The 20404-nt window shown below is 44.8% G+C and overlaps 1 long non-coding RNA gene across 2 annotated transcripts in view; it reads right to left on the bottom strand.

The window, feature by feature from the left end:
- Nucleotides 1-2086: 2086 nt before the first annotated feature.
- Nucleotides 2087-20404, bottom strand: part of LOC125323841 — a 47419-nt gene continuing 29101 nt past the window's right edge. For both annotated transcript variants that reach the window (XR_007202671.1, XR_007202672.1), the window contains exons 2-6: nucleotides 20239-20380; nucleotides 19548-19666; nucleotides 14685-14785; nucleotides 5452-5540; nucleotides 2087-5350 (exon numbers count right to left, since the gene is read on the bottom strand). This is a non-coding gene — a long non-coding RNA (uncharacterized LOC125323841). The remainder of the gene's footprint in view (nucleotides 5351-5451; nucleotides 5541-14684; nucleotides 14786-19547; nucleotides 19667-20238; nucleotides 20381-20404) is intronic.

Consider the following 20404-nt stretch of genomic DNA (forward strand, 5'->3'; position numbering starts at 1 on the left):
CCTCCCCTGCCAGCTGCCTCACAGGCAGCTTCTTCTGCAGTTTCAGTTGCTACACAAGGCTGCTCACATTATCTTGCGTGCAGACACTGGCCAGAGCTTGTATGGAGGGGACGACAGGTAGGAAGACCCTACCAGAGAGCAGGAAAGACAAAACAAATTGAAAATAAACCCATGCTGGTAAGTAGTAAGAGCCCAAGGTTCGTATTCTCCAGTTCATCATGCTCAGCTCTTGTATTGCTGACGCATGGGGTCTCAAGGTGGCAGAGGATGCCAGCTCCCGAGGAGCTGACCCATGTGTCTTTCTGGAGATTTTTTTGGCCATCTGGCTTGAAATGCCAATGTAAGAAACTTTAAACAAGTCTTAATTGTTGTTTTTTTCCAACCAGTATTGAAAGCCCACTCCCTAGGTGAGTGGACACTGAAAATCCCAAGTAAATTTTGAAAACCTGACCCAAATAAATAACCAATTAATACTTATGATATCAAAATACTGAAATGAAGGGGGAGAACCCTGATGGCTACTATAAACTTCTGTTCATTGCAACCCCATTGGGAATGAGATCTGGGAAACGCCATTTCCAAGTAGGGCAGGATCTCCCCCACTTGCACACGGGCACGCAGTGCTGGCAGTCATGTCCACCCTTGCAGCAACTCCCCAGCTTTGTCCTGGTGTCCTGCACAGAGGTGAGCTCCACTCACGGCAAACACCTCTCACAGACTGTCAAACCCAAACACGAGTTATTGCCTTGTTGCTGGAGGTCAAGGGAGGTAAAGACTTCACATGAATATGCTGGAAACAGAAAACAAACACACAAAAATCTCCAGCAAGAAAGGACAAGCCAACCTTAACAAGCAAGGCCGTTACCCGTAAATAAAAAGAAGGCAATCACAACATGTGTTAAGCTTGGGGGAGCCAAAAGTCATCTCTTGTCTGTGGGTGACTGATGGCTCGCAGGCTTTCCAGCACAGACTTGCCTGGTGTCGTTTGTCACCTGCGAGGGGTAAGCTGCTCCTGAAGGCTCCTCTGTGCTGGTGTGTGTGCGTGCGTGCATGTAACTCACGGAATTTCAGCAAAGTCGCATAAGAGGATTGTAGTCCTGGCTCAGCTAAAGACTTAGGATTCTGCATAATGTGTTAAGAGGAGCTTAATGCAATCCTACTACTCTGCCACAGAAACCCTGAACAGCGGCTTATCTGTTCTCACCTTTCCCCATCTGCTAGCCAGCTGTGGAAGAGCTGGCTGGCCCTAGGACTGCTTAAAGGAGCAGGTGCATAGGCAGAGTTTGGGATTCTACATCTGTCTTCTCATGACAGCAGATTTCTGTGCTCACTACAATAAAAAGACACTATGCAGGACAACTGATGCAAAATTCTTACAGTGTGGAGAATTCACATTTTTGCATAATTTGAAGGCCTCTGGTCGATGGCTCATAAGAAAGGAGGTTTCACATCTCTGAAAGAGGAATAGAGAGCCAGAAAAGAGCAGTATCATGTCTCAGTGGCAGGAAATATTCTGAAAGTGAGGAATGGATCTCTTGGCCAAACTTACATCATCCAGGAGGACATGTGCTATTGTGGAATAAGTTATCGTGACTAAGGCAACACAGGTAAGTGTGTACTTGAGATGAGACCAGTTGTCTAAGAATTAGAGCAGGGATGGCAAAGGGTAGGGAAAAAGGAACAGAAAGGCAAGATGCTAGCGAATCAGACCTGAATCAGTCAGGCAATAGTGAGGTCAAAAGGTTGGGTGAGGGTGTTCCCTGCTACTCAGTTGCTGGGAAAGTTTGGGTTTTAACAGCCAAGCCAGAATCACATACATCCTTATTCTGAACTTCTCCATGTCACTGTGCCCCATCTGCAAAAAAAATCTGTTGTGAAATCCTTTCTCCTAGAGTCTGTATATCTTCTTCCTAGATTCTCATATTACGATGGTGCAGTGTTACGAACAGTCTTGCTACATGCTTAGGCACAAGCTGCTCTGGAGTCTGTAGTCACTGCCTCGTATAAATAAAGAAATAATAGTGCAGATTATGAAATAATGATGCAGATTTCCCAAAGCTGTCACACTGACCAGAATACTAGAGACTGGGGAAAAAATAAAGGAAGAAAATTTATTAAAACCTGGTTGGCACAAACATAGCAAAAAAATAACAGTGTCAGGTGAATGTGAGTGAGGCAGGGAAAGGAAGTGGACTGGAATATGAGTTATTCCCTATTCTGGAAGACAGCAGAATGCTAGGACAGCATTTCAATGCTCCCCATGCTGGGGAGTTTCTGAGTAGAAAACTGGAAAAGCAAAGCGGCAGTAAGAGCAGATCAGTGATACAAAGTGATTCCTGCTGTTCATAATCAGTCAGCAATCAGGTGATGTGTGTCATAAGTTCTGTCCTAGATGAATATTGCAGGGAGTAGTCCATATAGACAAGCTTTATGTGTTTATGAGGTTGCATACTGGAAAGCAGTGACTTTGAGGAGCTCTGGAGGGTAACGCAGATAATTCACTGGAAGCTGGCTCTTGGCAGAGCAAAAAAGCCTAACTTATTCCTCCTGGAAGATAATTAAGGAGATATGGAGTAGCAGAAAGAACATTTCCCACTGGCATGACATTGACAAAACATTTACCCACATTACAAAAGGGAAGCAGAATGACTTGGAAAGGTTTAGAAATGAGCTGCAGAAATTACATACAATCTCTAAGATACTATCTAAGATAATAAATTCTTCAGGATCCCATATAATTTATCAGAAGAAACTAAGGGACACTATGGTATTTTAATGTTCTACTAAAGAAAAATGCACCCAAGAGCAGGAAGGTCTATTACCCCACAGACAAAACCCTAATAAAGTCCAACCCAGAAAATGGAACTCATAAAATTCAAGCTGAAAGTAAGATGCAGGGGTGGGGGGTTTTTTAAGATTTCAGGAAAGAAATAACTGAAATCATTTCCTGAGAAAAACGGTGAATTTGTCATCACTTGGACTCTTTACATCCAGTGTGGGATAATTGCTAAAGTACGTGGTCTAGTTTACCAGAATGTGCTGGGTTTGATAAGTACTGGGGAAGAACAAAACATCTGGACTGACAGCTGGCCAGGCATAGCTCTGTGTGTTGGGTTTTGCAAGTGATGTGACGAGATCAGCCACTGTGGTCCTTGTGGCTGTAACAGTCAGATCTTGTCATGCATTTTCCATCTGTAATTCTGACAGTGGCTTTCATAAGCAGCCAGTGAGGTGGGCTGACCCACTGTGGCTGTGACCAGAGAAAGTCTCCTTCCTCAGTGCCTGATCAAGGCTAAAACCTTCGTTAGCATTGCCTAATGACCACTCTCCTTCTGAGGAGACAGATAATGAGAAATGGCCTTGGGGCAATTTCTCCACAATGCCCAAGCTACTTAAAGTTTGGCATGTGGGCAATCCCGGAGCAAGAACCGGAGTATCAATGGAGTTTTCCTTACATCTGCTGGCACTGATTTTATCATCTGTGTGCTGTGTTCTCTAGAAATCTATGCACAGGGTGAGATGTGAGCACCAAACTTCTATATCTGTCGAGGTGATGTCTCAGAATTTATACTGCTTTTCACTAGGGCCAGAATTAGATGTAGAAAATTAAGTCTATAAACAATAACTATCACCACCTTTGGGGTGTGCCTACAGAAGAGTTAGGTTCTATCAGGAAACTTCAAAGAGGCAAGAAGAACTTATGGTATAAGCAACAGTAATGGAGAGTACCATACTTGACTCCAGCTCTGAGCTTTGCCATTAATGGTCTTTGATTGCATGCATGTTCTCCTCCATGCCTGGACTTCTGCAGCAATAGAAGAATTGCACTTCCTGTCTCCCACCTGTATCTTTACAGATTCCCAAATCCAGGGGCTGTCTCTCTTCATATATGCTTGTGCCCAGCAAAGAAAAGCACTTTTGATCTTCTCGACTTGGTTTCTTAAAAAATGTCTAATAATAACTCCAGTGTCTGCTGAGTATGGTCACAATTTAGGAAGCAAAGTGTGTGGCCCTAGGTGAGATTTTGATGGAACCAAGAAGACTGTCTTGATGATGGCTAAATTGTTTATATTTCATTCTATCATCACATTCCAGTAAGTCAAAAGATAGATAGTTCCCCCAGTCTGGCTTGTGGTCTGTGGGCTCATATGGTTTTAAATGACCCCAACTCTCAGAATATTGTCCACTAAAGACAACTTCTTTCTCCCCTCTTTGACCACTTTTCTCTCCCAGTATACTGTTCTTCTCTGCTTGTATTATTTCAATATATGTATTTGAGTCCCTCCTGCTACAGAGTGATTTTTTATTTTGTTCTGTATCCAAGTAGAAGCTTGCTACCCCGCTATGGAAATAATTGGAAGTTTTTTCATTCTTTTCCCTGAGCTCTTGGAGTAGGTTCACTCAAATTTTCAGTTTACTTGTCTTATCTTTAGCGCTGAGAGCTGGATTACTACTGCTGGCAGGTATGGAGACCAGACTCCTTCCGTAACGCATTTGTCTAGGAAAGACACATTTTAAAGTGCTTGCTTAGAAGCCAATGAAAAGGAAAAATAGAAGTGGGGTGAGACTGGTAAAGGAGAGTAATAGTGGTGTTCAAAACCCTGTTTGTCTAATGCTAATGAAAATAATGGTTCACTAGAACATTTACAGGAGCAAGAAACACCACATCTCACATGCTGGGAATAGAATAGAATAAACTTCTGGAGAAAAGACTGAGATTCAGTGAAAGATTTTGGGTAGTGAGTCATCATTTCTTAGTGAATTCTCTCATGTATCATAGAGGATGCAAATATTCCATGCTAAGTAGTAGAAAGCCATCAAAATATCTACCAAATGCTTCAAAGACCATGAAGAAACCTACTACTTGTCACTTCCCAAAGCTGTGCACTCCTGCATCATGACATGGAGAAAGAAAATGCTCCTGCGCCTAAAGCAGAGGCGGATTGTAAGTACCACAGCAACGCCCTTGGGATGCTGATGGATAAAGACAATTCAGGAGTGCAGAGGTGAAGCTTCAGGATCACAAGGGAAGTCCTAGTCAAGCTGAGCATGTGCTTAGTTACAGAGGGTGGAATGAGAAATGTTGCTTATCAGGAGAAAGTTCTTCCCTTATCTCTGTGCTGAAGCTCTTTGCTAGGGGTGGGGAGCAGTTGCACATCCAGAACAAGGCAGACTGTTGAGAGCTTGTCTCTTGACACTCTTGCTCACAGGGTCTTGAGAAGTCAGGCTCTGCAGAGCACAGGTTTCCCTCTGGGTATTACCTCTGTATTCCAACGCAACCAGCTGATTCTGATTCAGCAGCAGTGGCTTCCAGAAACAGAGGGAGTGCCCATCCATCTCTAGACAGGTGCTGAATAGAAAAATGAAAGTAACTGAATAAAAATCCCTGGAAACAGAGATGGTGACAGCAGAAAAAGGGGAAAGTAACTTTGTTACTCATCAGGCTATTACCTTTGGGAAGGAAACCATGTAATTGAATATTCCTCTGGACCATTCATCTTCATTCTCCTAACTTGATATCAATAGCTGCCAGGTGGTGCCTGCAGAGGTCATTCAAATCAGATTATGTTATCATAGTTCTCCAGTCATCTCCAAGAGCAGGATCATGATCATGAGGAGGAAATCTAGTTATTCAGGTACATGTTACCTTATTAAAAGTTTGAGCAAAGTACATTGAGCCGTTATAATGGGATTAGGGTTTGAGTTGTGTTCTCAGGGTTGCCATGACTATGTGATTTTGGTACTGTGCTCTGGGGCTTGGATAGCACAGCTCCACTGTGGCCAACCACAAATAATCCAGGCCATCATCACAGAGGAGAGGACACCAGCATGGACTGTGGCCAAGAGCCTGAAGCTTGTAGAGATTAGATTTATCTAGGTACAAATGCCTGAGGCAGAGAATGAAGGAGAGGTGGGGAAGGATACCAATGCCTACTCACACTAAGCAAAGCAGCAATCAGGGAGAGCGAGAAGAATCAGCTTTGATAAACCTTCTAGAGTGTCTCTCAACACCCATTTCCAGTATCAGCAGATGTTGCTCCAGAAATCCAGTCTTTTCTCATTAGTGCCACATATTGTAATAGGGTATGAAGAGTTTTGAATGGTTATTTTCTCCATCTGACAGGAGTTCATAGGGTTTGGTGTCTTCCTCCACATTCTCAGTGAATAGGAGCCCACATAACAATAGGCACTAAAAGGTGTCTCTCAGATATAGACAGTGAAGGACAAAAGCCGAGGCAAGCAGGAGGGGGAGCGGACTGTGACAAACATCAGCTTTCCAAACTGCTTTTACAAAGAAGTGTCTTGCTCCAGAGCCAACAACACAGCATTTTTTTAACAGTACTACTATTTGAATAGAACTACTACAGAGGTGAGATTCCCTGACTAGGATCTACTCATATAGTTCAGTAACACACCGGCTGACCCAGGAAATGTTATTAGTAATGACCTGTGGACAAAATGGCCAGATTCTCAAAAACTCTTGTCTCAGGGTAGGGTGCAGGTCTCTCAGTGAGTCCTGAGCATGTTTGAAGCCATATGCCTTTTATTTTACACTTTGCCTTTTAATTTTTTCCTGGTCCCACCAGCCTTAAAATGGTCACTCCTCACCTTTTAGTCCTGTGACTGGTGCATGGCTAGCACAGGAGACATTTCTAACAACAGGGAAAACAATATTTCTTTTCCAACTACTCCTGTGCCTGGAATAACACTGACGTTTTGGGACCACTTAGTAGGTTCCTATTCTTAATCTCCTGACAAGGAGTCAAAAGTACCTTGTCAAAACTGACAAGGGGTAGTTGTGGCTCCCTCAGAGAATGGCCAAAGCTGACACGTCTCCACACACACTTTCCCAGGAGGGTTTATGGCACGAGGTTCAGGCCTTTCCTGTCATTACTGCAATCCTAAACTCACATGGCCAGCACCAGCCCAGATGTGTGCCTTCTGGCCATTCCCAGCTTTTGATGGTATGCATATACATCACTGAATCACACAGAATCACAGAATGACAGGATATGCTGCACTGGAACATACTCACAAGGATCATTGAAGTCCAACTCCTGGCCCTACACAGGACATCCCAAGAGTCACACCAAGTGCCTGAGAGCATTGTCCAAACTCTTCTTGAACTCTGTCAGGCTGGTGCTGTGACCACTTCCCTAGGGAGCCTGTTCAGTGTCCCACCACAGATAAGAAAAAAGAAGTTTTAACACCTGCCAAACCCCCCACATTAAATATGCAACTGCTGGGTAAGGAAATGTTGGCAGAGAACAGAACACACCGCTACCCCTTCCCCAATTCACTACATATGCAGGACATTTTCTCCTGACCTATCACTCCACAGCGAAAAGAAGTGTGACATGCACTGTGGCAGGAGACTTCTCCCCTTCTGCATAGAGACCTGAATGAAGTCAAACTCCTAATGTGCATCTGCAAAGTGCTCCTCGACCTGGGATTAACTCCTGGAAAACAGTTACACACTTAAAACCTTCAGCTGTCATAAAGCCTTTTTCACACACTCCCTCCCTGGATTGTGCTCCAAACCTGTCATGTGCTCAGGGATAAACCCCTTGATGAAGAGATTTACTTTTTTTTTCTTCTTTACATTATTTTAATATATTTTATAATCATTTTAGTCAGCATATTTTCTTTGGAAATGCAGATTTTAGATCTTGGAGTACTGAGAACACCTATGCATTCATGACATACAGTAATTTCTGTTATGGGTTTAATGGGTACAAACATGCCGTGCAGATTTGCCTGGGACAGGATTCCCCTCTCCTGGGGACCCAATGACTCAGGCAACATAAAGAAGGCAAGGAGCTGCCCTGTCTAGGGTCTTGGCACCAGTCCAGGCTCTTTCCTTCTTCTCCCAAGGGATCCACTCCCTAGCTGTGCGTGGTGGAAAGAGCAGGGCAGCAGTGGAGTCCTATGGAGATGGCTGGAGGGTGAAAATCATCCCCAGTGGGGAAAGCTGGTCCCATTAGGTCTGAAGTGACATGCTGGCTCTCTGCACAGGGCGCCAGCCGCAGCGAGCTGCTTTGTATGAAATCCTGGCCCTGCTCACAGACTACCATGTGCCCAAGAAAATCCTCTTTTTTCTCATCCTCTCTCTCTCCACAAAGGAATTCTTCCACAGAATTTCTTAGAATCCCAGAATGTTGGCCATTTAGCTGAAGTTTCTGGCCGCAGCACAATTATAATTGGTCTCTCATGGACAGGCTCAGCACGGAGGCCAAAAAACTGCAAAGGTTATTAATGACTGAGTTCCCTTCTACTTCCTAACAACCAGACAGGCAGGAAAGCTAGAGGGGAACACTTGGGGCTGAGCCACTACTCTCCTCTCATACGCACTGTCCTGGTGCTCCAGCGCCTTCTTGCAGACACAAAGCCATCCACAGTGCAGACACCAGACAGCACTGAGAGTTGTGAAAAGCAGATCAGGCATTCAGAAGCCACTCTGGTGCTCAGAGAACATTTTGGGGGCCTTTTCTCTGCAGCTGCAGGGCGCATCAGGGTGAAGCTGGCTGCAACCTTTGCAAAGGCACCTGGTTTGCCACAGGCAAGGTTGGAAGGATAAAGAGACACAGCTGGAATGGCAGACTGAGAAGCACAGTCAGACAGAGATCCTTCTCTCTCCACCCCTCAAATAAAAAGACTGTCTCAGGAGAGGTTCAAACTGAGCGAGAATCATATTATTACGATTATTACATTCCCATTTTACAACAATCAGATGGCACAGTGCCAGCTGGCACTGGGAAGCCATTGCTGCTTCTCCTTCCTTGCCCGACAAACACCGTGACAAGAATACAGTCCTTGTTAGGTTGAGAACTGAAGAATGGGAGAGGAGAGGCCAAAAACACCTCCTTGAACAATCACTGACAAGTAAACAGAGCTGCACTTGGGAAACATATTTTAAACATATCTTCCCTGAGGTTTTTGGGGAGGGGAGCTTGATGCACGGGTTCGGAAGGTGAGTGTGTTCACACTCGGGCATATTTCTGTGGTGTCAAGCAGGCTAGTGGCAGCTAAGAGGAGAGTCCATGTTGCCTTCATTTCACAGGGGAAGATAAAAGTCCATGAAGCTGAGAATTTAGGGACTCATGCCAACATAGCAGCTTGGGTAAATTTGGACTGGCACTCCATGCTGGTCATGGCTGTGCTCAGCCTTTGATAAGGGTTTGTCTCACAAGAGCTCTTAGCAATCTATGATCATTCCAGCAAGCCATTCTCTTATCAAAGGTCATGTCAAAAATTTGGAGGGAAACAGGCCCAATAAATGCAGATGACACAGGGCATTGTTTAATCATGTTAATGTTCCTAAAATCATACCTCCCACTGACAAAACAAATGTATGGAAGCACTGGGAAAAACTGCTGTTTGTCTCTGCCTGGTTTGATAAATAAGACAATAGCTGTGTTCTTGTCCTGCCCTAACTTCTCAGAGCTAGCCAAGAGACTCCGTAAGGGGATGTCCTTACATTCTCTGTAAGGACATCCTTACAAGGGACATTTATGCATCAATGTTTGGCATCTTCTCCCTAGAAATAACTGCCCAACTATTGTCTCTCCCTGCAGTGAAGGTCCTACATTTGGTCCTGTTTCTGTTGCACTTTTTCTGTGACCTTTAGCAAATCTCCTAATTTCTCCTACATATGAGACAAATTCAGCTTCACCATCTTAAACAGACTGGGGCTCATGATGAAGCTTCATGATTCTTCCTGGACAAAGTCCACCAACTGCTGTCTCTTGAGCAGCCCTCCCTGAGATGGCAGCAAACCAAATCAGTGTGCTGAAAGTGCCATGGCCCTTGTGATTCACAAGAAATCAAAAAGGCAGAGACCAAGAAGGGGTCCATACCTCATTTCTAGTCTGCAAGGTTCAGGAGGCTGGTACAGCCTCTTCTATAGCTCTGCCTCTCTTTCTATCCATCCTTCCACATGCAACTGATTCAGGAGAGTAAAAAGGCTCTATGAAACAACAAGTAAATGAAAGAAAAAGAGACCTCTGGTGAATGCCCAAAGGGATCTGTCAACAAAACCCTTTTAGTGGCTGGTTCTGCCTCCACCTTCCTCCCCAGACCAAACATCTTCCTAAAAGAGGGCTGCAAGCAGAGTACAAATATCAGGCCTTAGATCACAGCATGGCTGCTCCACAAAGCATGAAAGAGAGAGAAAAAAGGGGAAGGGAGGGTAACAGCTAATATTCTTCAACAACCTGTCCTCTCATGCTTTAGTAAAACTGGCACTGTGATCTTGCAAGGTAATAAGGAAGACTGCATGATCTGCCACCATCCGCCCTGCACCCTTGCTATGTTAAGATTTAGATTGAGCTGTCAGTGACCAAACACAGCTGGTGAGAGAGACGTAGCTCTCTGCCTGGATCTGTTCTGGCTTTGCTTGCTCCCCCTCTCTTCCCTACTTCCACTTCCCATATGTAATTTTGAATTATTAAAAACCAAATTTCCTTGGTGATGGGTTTGCATTAATCTTGGGATATGTTTGCATTGATATTACTCTTAGTTTCTTCTCTTTCTCAGAGATAAGATGGTTTTGCACATGGATGGGGAATCATTTTTTCAGGCATGACATTCAACCCAGGTCCAGCTGAATTAAACGTGATTTTTATCAGGATACATTTAATGGCTAGGTCCCGAGTAAAAGATGGCACAGGAGTTGTGGAAGGTTGTCCAATACTGGTACACGCTGAAGCCCTTTCTCCAAGCAGCATAATACTCTGCAATGTGTACCACTCAGGTGGATTACGCAGAGAAAGGGAGTGGCTGGACAAAAGGCCAGCCTTCAAACATGCAATTGTGGCACTCTTCTTTTGGAGCAGGAATGGCTGCTATGAACAGCTGGTTATTGTAGGCAAGGTCCCAGCTTCCCCGTCTCCAGTCAAGAGTGCTACACGCCCCAGCGGATTGGCCCTGGTGACCATGGGAGAGAAGTGCAGGCTTTCTGAATGACCAGGGCTTTCTGGGTACAGCACAGATTCGAAGGGCGTGGCTAGAAATTGAAAGTGAAGGACCTCACTTATCCAGCCCCCAATTTATCACCTCTGTTGAGCCCACACCAAAGCAGCCCCTTCCTGTTCTACCTATGCCTGTAGCTCTTTTCCTGGTACCCAATAAATACTCATCAATAACAGCACTTAGTGCTTTGTCACATGATCTGCCTACTAACCCCAGACCAGAAAATATTTGACCCTGAGTGATGTTTTCTTTCTCCCCAGCCGTACTTTGTAGTATCAGACTTCAATCTACGTCCAACTCAAACTTCAGCTAAAGAATGTGTTGTTGCTAATGTATAACCAGGGAGTGTGAAGCTGCGTGTGAGAACAGCACACACTACCAGAGTGAGAACAACAGCAAGCACATTGTGCTGCTGCAGAGCATTGTTTGATGTACTTTTTGCAGGACTGTGTCTGGAGACCTCAAGTTGAAGTGAGCTCCAAATGCAACTGCCTGCCTGTTCCAGGGCCAACGCACATCATGGAAGAACTGAAGACTTTTCCCTTTTAGGTGTTTGGTTTTAATCTGCACTGCTCAAAGACGCCTAAAATCTGACTGATACCAAATCTCTCTCTTGCCCCATGCCTCACTGTATGGACTCTGGCAGGAGATTCAACAGCAAGCTCCCTAGGTCTGTGGACCTGGCATCAAACCTTGTCTCTCCAAAGATCAATTTGCTAAGCCTGCTGTTGGCTGCGTCCCGTTCCTCTCACATGCAAAACTTCTGCTGTGTGATGAGCTGAGAGACATTGGGGCAAGGGAGAAGCGGCTCCCAGGATGACTTCAGTGGTGTGTTATGCACAAAAAAAGGCGCTTCTTACATTTAAGGATTGCAAAGGCATATGTGTAGTCATTTAGCAGGAAGCATTCCTGCAGACCCATGGAAAGCCTGCATGTGAATACACTGCATTCCCTGGTGCCAGCTAACATCACCAAAGCTTGACAAACTGGCACCTGCTTGCAGTGGGCAAAGGTGGTTCAATTAAAATTCCCTTGGATCAGCTGAGACATTCCAGTTTGGCAACTGGCGCAGTAGTTGCGGGGCCAGGGTGGGTGAGTGGGTGAGTTGCAGCAGCGCTGCTGCAAGCAGCACAGAGGATCCCCCAGGCAGGAGAGGCTGCATGAGCCAGGACAGAGCTGACTCCTACAGCCACAGCAACCACCTCAGATGCGCTACGTGCTTCCACCCACCATGGAACATTTCCTAATCCCTCTGAACAAACCCAGCATGCTGCCGAAGAAGAACAGAGTTTGCCTGCAGCTAGAGTGCCCAAATCCAAAATACGTGCCACAGCCAGCATGTGCAAGGCCAGGCTGAGGCAGGGAGATTTTGCATGGTGTATCCAGAACAAAGAGATGGGACAGTTTTCACTCAGAGCAATGAATGAAATGATGGTCAAGGTGGCTGAGGGTGAGCTCAACCCTCATGCAAGAGGAATGCAGCATGAGGAACTAGCCAGGAACACTGAGCAAGGGTCTCAGAGGAAATGAGAATTAATTTTGTGGCTCAAGTGGTCCTAGGAAGCATCTCAGGAAGCACTTACACTGAGAGCAGTCTCTGTGTCCCATCACCTATTGGTGAAGAGACATCTTGCTATAAACACAGGACCATGGTGCGCTGTGGGAGTCCTGCTGCCTTTGTCAGATTTGCTCTGGTTACAGACTGTGCAGGAACTCTCTGCAGAGACTGAGCCTGGAATGGGACCCAAACTCTGACAACCTACCCAGGACAGAAGGAGGCCAACCAGCCTCTCACCGCCCCATATTGCCCATTTTGGAGTTCTACTGCAGGTCAAGCCAAGAAGGGTCATACCCTGAGGTGTAAAAGGGCTCAGGCAGCAGCCCTGCTGATGACTGTGGTGTCTGCACAGGAGAGAGGATTGCTTGGAAGAACTTGTATGTGTCATGAAACCAGCTGTGGCATAGCAGAACAGTAACACTGGGACTCCCGAGGCCTGGCTTCTGTCCCCAGCTTTGCCGTGGCCTTCACAGGGTGATGCTGGGCAAGTCATACCCCTGATCTGTGCCTCCACCTGGGGAAATGTTGCTGCCTTGAGTTAGAGGGAGGATAATGAGGACAAATATTTGGGCTCCAGGGCTGGACGCTCCCTGCAGGTTCAGGGTGAGAGCAAATGAGAATACCATCTTTGCCTGACACACCACCAGTGTGTGGTGTCAAAGATGACATCATGGCATGTGAACAAGCATTTACCCTCAAAAAGAGAAAATAGCAGAAGCATGTGTAATCATTTGCCTTTTGTGCCAACATATTTTCCTTGTGTAAAGAGAGGCTCTGGCGGCCCTAAGGACGTTGAGAGATGCCCGTGCTCCCCTGCGAAGGTGGAACTATCAGGCAAAGATGCCAGCGTACCTGCCTGGGTAAATTTGTGTATGCACTTCATGTGGTAATAGAGTTTAGTATCTGATAACAGAGACCTGCTGGAGTCTGGCATGAGGACAGAAGGAATCAAAGGTCATGCCATGAATTCCAGTTATGCTGATAGGCATCTGCAGTCCGAGGAAGGAGCTCAAGAACAGGAACTGTAAACTGGTGGGGAGAGCTGGAAAACAGAAGTTGGTTTCAGGGATGACAGGTATGGGTCACTTTGGATCCCAACTGGACAATTGGTTGTGCATGTTTGCCAGGGACATAGGAAGGTGTTTTCCCTGATGGAGTGAACATGAACTCTGCCATTACTAGTTTAACAAACAGACTAAACACACTGCAATAAATGCATTAAATAGCTAGAACAAGTCTCTCCAGAAGCCTCTCCCTCATGGAGGAGCTGATTCATGACACGGATGGGCTGATCACGAGATAGGTAGGAGGTGCAAATATGCAGTGTGTACCTTGCACCAGGGGAACTGTCTGCACACGGAAACAGCTGAGAACAGGTATGATACAGCACCAAGTTGCACTGCTCACAGCCTGCTTTTGCCTCATGAGACTGACACTACCCTTGTGCCTGACTCCTAGCAGATGCCCGGGTGGCACAGTGCTCTGTTATGCACACTGGGGGCTGAGAGAGTTCACACAAGGAGACTCTGCAGCTGTGCAGAGAGATAGTTCAGCAATCCCTGCACTGCACAGCTCTGTGCTGGGCTCTGGAGGCTGGAAGAGGAGTTTCAAGGTCCTGTGGTACCCAGAAGAAAAGGATGGGATGGGTTGGGATGGGATGGGACAGAAATTAAGTATGCAGAAGCAGAAGAAAAGCTCCTAGAAAGTGACTGACACTTCTAGCTGTATTACAATAAATTATCTTATTTCTTTTTTCTTATTCTCCAATGAAATTATTCCACTGTTTTTACAGTTTCATAACATTATCCTCCAGCCTCAGACTAGATGCGCTCACTCTGCCTTTACTTTTCAAATCATGACTTCTGTTTGGGTTTGCCTGCTCCATGGCTGTTGCTTTTTGCCTCATCACAGGTACAGGCAAAGGCTTTGATGATGGTCTAAAGTCACTTTTGAGATGGAAAACATCTGGTAAGCAGGCAGGAGGTTGAAATAGAGGTACTGCATGGGCAGGGACAACACAAACTGTTAGCATGTGTTATCATCAGAGCATCTTTTTTCTTCACTCCTCTGATGTTAGTGGAGCACGTCAGGCAGTGACAGAAGCTACCCATGAGGAATTGCACGAGGGGCTGGTTTTTAGCAACTGAGTACTCACAGATCTGGACCACTGAAAGATGATCCCAAACTCCTGGAAAATTGATGGGGAAAATCTGATGGAGTTCAGGGACGCTTGGCTTCAACTTCCCAGAGAACAGCCTGAAATTGAAATCGGGTGCATAAAACCCCACCCATGCAGTAACTACAAGGAAACTGGACTAAAACTGATAAATTTGATCCTCAGTGAACAGATTAAATCACCCATTTAAATTAGTAAGCAGGAGAGCTTATTTTAAATATTAAATAAAACCTTCTTTTCTATTTATCCTTTTAATTATTTTCCATAAAGAAAGGTTGAGAGTCATCAGGCTGTAACCAGAAAGACTCTGATGACTTAAAACCACATACAGTCTACCTACTAAATTACTGTTACCAGCAGACAGTTTTATCTACACATATTCATTTACAGCTTTCCATGCTTTTATTAGATCTTTATTATTACAATTTTCTATGCTGGGAAATAGTGAATTATGTATTTTTAATTTGCTATAGGATGACTGTTCATCTTTAGAATTGATTCATATCAGGCTGCAATTGGAATGAAATTTGAATCCGTTAAAAAAATCTCTAAAAACACTTCTATTAAACTCTTTGTTTATTATTGATATAAACCACCTTAATTGCAAAAGAAAAATTAATATTAAACAAAAGAAGTTGTATCAGTGGCTAGTGGGTTAAACAGGTTGTTCCAGGATACCATATACCCCAACACTGTATATCTGCTGGATCTTGTTTGCTCATCCTCATTTTCCTCATAGGTCAGAGGAAAAAAACAAGCTTGCCTTTTTTTTCAAATTTCATTAAGTTTCTTAAGTTTGAATAAGCAAGCCACTGAATTTAAGTTGTTGAATAAACTGAAATTGAATAAATAGTCATCTTCTACTCATGGAAGAGCAATTGCTCTCAAAAGTGGATTTATCACTTACCAAGCTTTGGTTCCAGGTGCTTAGGCAGTGTTTTAGTTCAACTTTCTGAAATGTTTTGGCAGGAAGCATGTGTAACTCGATATTTAAAAAAGTAATCAAGACAAAGAGATGCTTTTCATCAAATATACTAAGCATCCAAATACAGATGGCCATTGTTCCACATTTAAATAGCTCTATTCCAAAAGTGAGAAAATATATTGAATTTGTAATTCTTAAAATTACTAGAAGTCTGCCGTTGTCATCATAAGTCATCTGCAATGGATGTTAAGATTAGGATGGAACTTGCATTTCCTACACAGTGGCCAGTCTACCTTAAGCTGCCACTCGGAGACTGTGGGTGGCTTCAGCACCACAAATCACTACCCCAGAGACAAAGTTTCCACCTGGGAATTACAAGTAAGCCCCAGGATGGACAGGCTGTCAGAGCAGTCATGTCCATTTGGATTTTTCATCCTCTTCCACCCACCCTGTTTTTCCTATTACAATCACAAAGGAAGTCTTTTATGCTGGTTGCAAGACTGGAGAATGATCCTAGAAAACATAAACAGAGCATAAAATCGATGCTGGTATGCCTGCTTGGATTGGAAAGGCACCTGAGACACCACCTCGAAGATCCTGCACCTTGGCCTCTCTGTCCACCCTAGGAAAGAAGTCTAATCATGCGGGAAAGGGGCAGCCCCTCCCTGCAGGACACTGTGAAAAAGGCTGACACATGCTGTCCTAAAAGGTTGTAATACTCTTCTGTTTTATTGCCAGTTGGCATTAATTAATTGTCTACTGTCTTATTTCAGAATTGTCTCAACCAAGCAGTATCTGTTTGTGATTTACATTTGGCACTTCCCTGATAAAAGTTTTTCCCACTCTAACTCAGCTTGAGCAAGACTTGTCTCTTCTTCTTCATGCCAACTTCACTGAAGTGTCTCATCTTCCTGCTTCTGCCTCTCTTTGTACTAAATGCCATGGGAGAGGCAAAAGGAGAATATTTGTGCCAGTAGCCTGTCTGCTACTCTTCCATCACCAGCACTCAGTGTGTCATCTTGCCTGGTGGCAACAAACATGTCACCATTAAGAGAAATTGTTTTGGGGTCAGATGCTCCTAACCTCCAGCTTCAGTGGCTTCAGTGAGATGAATCTGTGTTATGCCAGCTGAGGATCTGTTTCTTCAGGAAAACAAGGCCTATCAGAAAGGCTGCACAGGGAGGAAAAACAGGGTTTCTTAAAAGGTTAGCTAACACTGCTTTAGCTAAAGCCCACCACAGCCCAATTTCTGGAGGCTTATGGCACGTAAATCTTGGATTAACTTGATATTCAGTAGAGCTTTGCAATCCACTCGTAACATTTTCCAGTTCAGTGTGAAGAATTGGGCCTCTCATGAGCCTCTTTTCAGCATTTCTCCAAAGCTCTGGATATCCTTCTCCAGTGAGGGATTTGGAGGGGATGCATTATGAGCAGGACACTAATCTGCTCCTCACTGTGGCGTGTGAGGAACAGAATCTCAGACGGCATCATACGGCATTTGATCCCTCTTTCGTCCCTAGGGTAACCTGGTGGAGACCAGTGTGCAGCCCTTTCAGCCCAGACTCCAGTATTTAACTGCTAAAGATGTTCTGGTGTCAAGTTTTTACAGATGTTTTTAGGTGGAAGAATACATCTAGCTCCTAAATTGAGTAGAGAAGGGAGTTTGCTGTCACTTCTGGAACACTGCTGTCAGTCACTGCTGTTCAGAACTTTTATATACATCTCAGGAGCCATGACAGAGCGAAAACCAGAAGCTCAGTCTGTTAAGGAGTCATGCTTACATTTTTAGTTTCCAGGTTCACTCTTTTTTTTTTTTTTTTTTTTTTTTTAATGCCTGAGAGGTCTTCTGTTTGCAATTCAGTGCAGGCTTCTGGCTACAAGAAACAATTAACCATGCCTCCAATCAGGACGGACACGGAAAGGTACGGAGAGATGGTTAAGATCAAATCCCCAAACATAAAAGGAAATATAAAGCAAAAAAATTGAAAAGTGGAACGGCATGCTTCATCTCTATCATTGATAAAATATTTTGCAATCCTGGAAAACTTAATAGCTTCTTTGGCATAATCTTTATGACCTTAAAGGGGTGATAAGGAAGGTAATAAAAAACTGTTTCTGAAAGGTTATGCGTTTTCCTAGTCAACTCAGCTTTTCCTTCTCACCTCCAAGGCTAACATTCAAAAGGAAGTTTGACACATATGGGTTGTGTAAGAACTTGGAAGCTGTTTATTTAGCTTCTCCCAAGATACTACCTATGGAACCTTGCAGAGCAGGGCAAGAAAGGGAGCCCTGTGAAGTGGCAACAGCATCAGAAAAGTGAAGGGTCCATAGCTCAAACTGCTCAAGTTTATTAAAACAAAATAGGTCAGTGGAGTTGCCCAGGGGGTTACATAAGGCAGAAAGTAGCACTCCACAGAGAAGGAGAAGGGAGCCTGTTAAAAGGCAAAGCCACTCCAGTTTGTTTATGGCCAGAGATAACTGTCTTGTGGTGTGTCTGTTCTCCATAGCTGACAGAGTAAATCACACTCTTTATCTCCACAGCAGATGAGAATTTCGACTGAGCTGTTGTTTTGTGAGCTGCGGATTAAAGCAAATGGGGCTGTTATTTATTATTATGGCTAGCATTATTATTTTGTTCCTGCCATCTCTGCATTTCAGTCTCTACATAAGGAATTTCACCACAATGGTTTCTTGCAGGGAATGTTAGGCATCATAATAGCAGTAAGGATAAAAGCTTGATCCACCTGAAAAGGGTATATAAGAAACGTGGCTTGGCAGTTGCAGTACAGGCAAGGGAAATGATCAAATGTCCTTTGGGATCCTGACACTCTCACTCTGGGCAGGAGGTCAGCACAAAGTCAGATATGACATCTAGGAACATGGAAGTGCATGTGGCCTGCTGAAGCACCCATCCCAGTACCAGTCTCCTTCTGTTCTGCCCTCTCCTCCTGTGCCAGAAATCCAGCTTCATACCTTAAACACTGTCCTCTGTGTCCCAGTTCCCTGGTCCTTGGTGTAGACAGGCATCTCTTGCAAAGATGTTAGGTACCCTGCAGCTCTCACATCTTGGTAAGGGTGTTCTCAGTTTCAGGTACCCAAATCTCAAGTATTTATCCTTCAGAAGTGGAAGCCTGCTGTCCCTTTTCCTGCCTCCTCTTTCACTCCTGTAGTACATTGCTCCTTCCTTTCCACAACTTCAGCTCAGTGACAGGGCAAAGACACTTGTATTGAGAGCTCTTCCCAAAATCAGGCAGCACCCAGGTCCCACTGAACCTCATATGATCAGAGAACACCTGATGCCACGGAAAACACGAGTACTATTTTTCATGGTTTCAGGTCTGTAAAAACAAATGAGAGCTCTTTACTAGTTTTCAGACTGTCTGATCCAATGACACCTACTGAGTGGGCCATGACCTAGGAAGCTTCTCAGCAGCTTCAGGAACAGGTTCCTGGGAGGAAACATGAACCACATGCCTTTGAGCCATTTGCTGGGAGCTGGTCAGAGGAACAAAGGACTTTTATCTTCCATGGGAAAATGCTGAATCATCAAAATCCACATTTTTCATAGGGGCACATCAGTTTTCATGACATTTTCAGGAAGAAGTTTTTCTAATGCAGGATAGAAAGCGGAAGGTTATTTTTATTTTTGTGGAGGATGGGGAGTTCAAAGAGAAAGACAGGGATAAGAGGCTATAACCATATTCAGTCCACTGGACAAACAGTGTGAGTGTCAGTTCAAGTTTCGCTCTGCCTGGTCCAGAAGCAGGGCTGGATGTGCTCTGAGCAAACATCTGCATGCTAGAGAATAGCTGGAGGGGACAGGGGTGTAAATGTCTCTCTGTGCATAATTTTTGCAAGACACAATTAAAAAGGCCTGGGCCCGTCCCATGTCAGAATTTCTGACACCCTGCAAATACCTGCACCTGAGGATTCAGCCGTCCCAGCCAGATGGATGGTTTGCATTCTACATCTCCTCTGCCTCCTTCCAACTCACCAAGCTGCAGCAGCATCTGTGCCATGCATCAGGACCACATCCCTGCAGGACAGAAGGGGATAAGATGGGAGTCCTCTCCTTCACTCACAGCACTGCTTGCTTTCTTTCTTGTGCAGAAACTTTTCTCTTTATCAGCCAACCTCTGCCACGCCAGCATGGAATAGGTTCTTGTCTGCGAGAGCACTGGCTTCTTTCATGCTACACCTATTTACCCCAGCAGAGGATCTCGGCCCCTGGAGCACAGCAAGGATGCTCCTACCACAGCACTCAGCCCTTTCTGGAACAAGCTCACATGAGCACTGCACAATTCTGTCCTGATCTGTCAGAAATGCATCAACCTGCTGCTGCAATATCCACCTGGACAGGAATGCTGCTCTTTAGGGTCACTTTCTTCCCCCACCAGGTCTGGCCCTGTCCTGTAGAATCTTGCTGCTGGGTGAAATGCATTTTCTTTTGGCACACAGATGCCTTTGTCTGGTTGGCTCTGCTCTTTTTAAGGGATCACCCACAGCACCTGCGGCTCTCACCCTGAGCTTTCTTCCTTTTCAGTGCCCCTGAAAATGTGACATTTTCTGATTAATTTACACCAAAGCTCAATTCAAAAGGGACCTCACGTGTAGCTTTTTTAGTAGGCCAAGTTTTGGCAAAGCAGAAATCCTTCTCAGGTGCGGCAGCTCTGTTCTTCTAACAGGCAGCCATTTCCATGGCTAGTACAGGTATTCATTCCTCCTCAGGTGTGGCTGGGAGCCTTAATTCCTGGGACAGAAGAGCACAGCGTGA

The sequence above is a fragment of the Corvus hawaiiensis genome, chromosome 3 (assembly GCF_020740725.1).
Source record: "Corvus hawaiiensis isolate bCorHaw1 chromosome 3, bCorHaw1.pri.cur, whole genome shotgun sequence".
Lineage (NCBI taxonomy): Eukaryota > Metazoa > Chordata > Aves > Passeriformes > Corvidae > Corvus > Corvus hawaiiensis.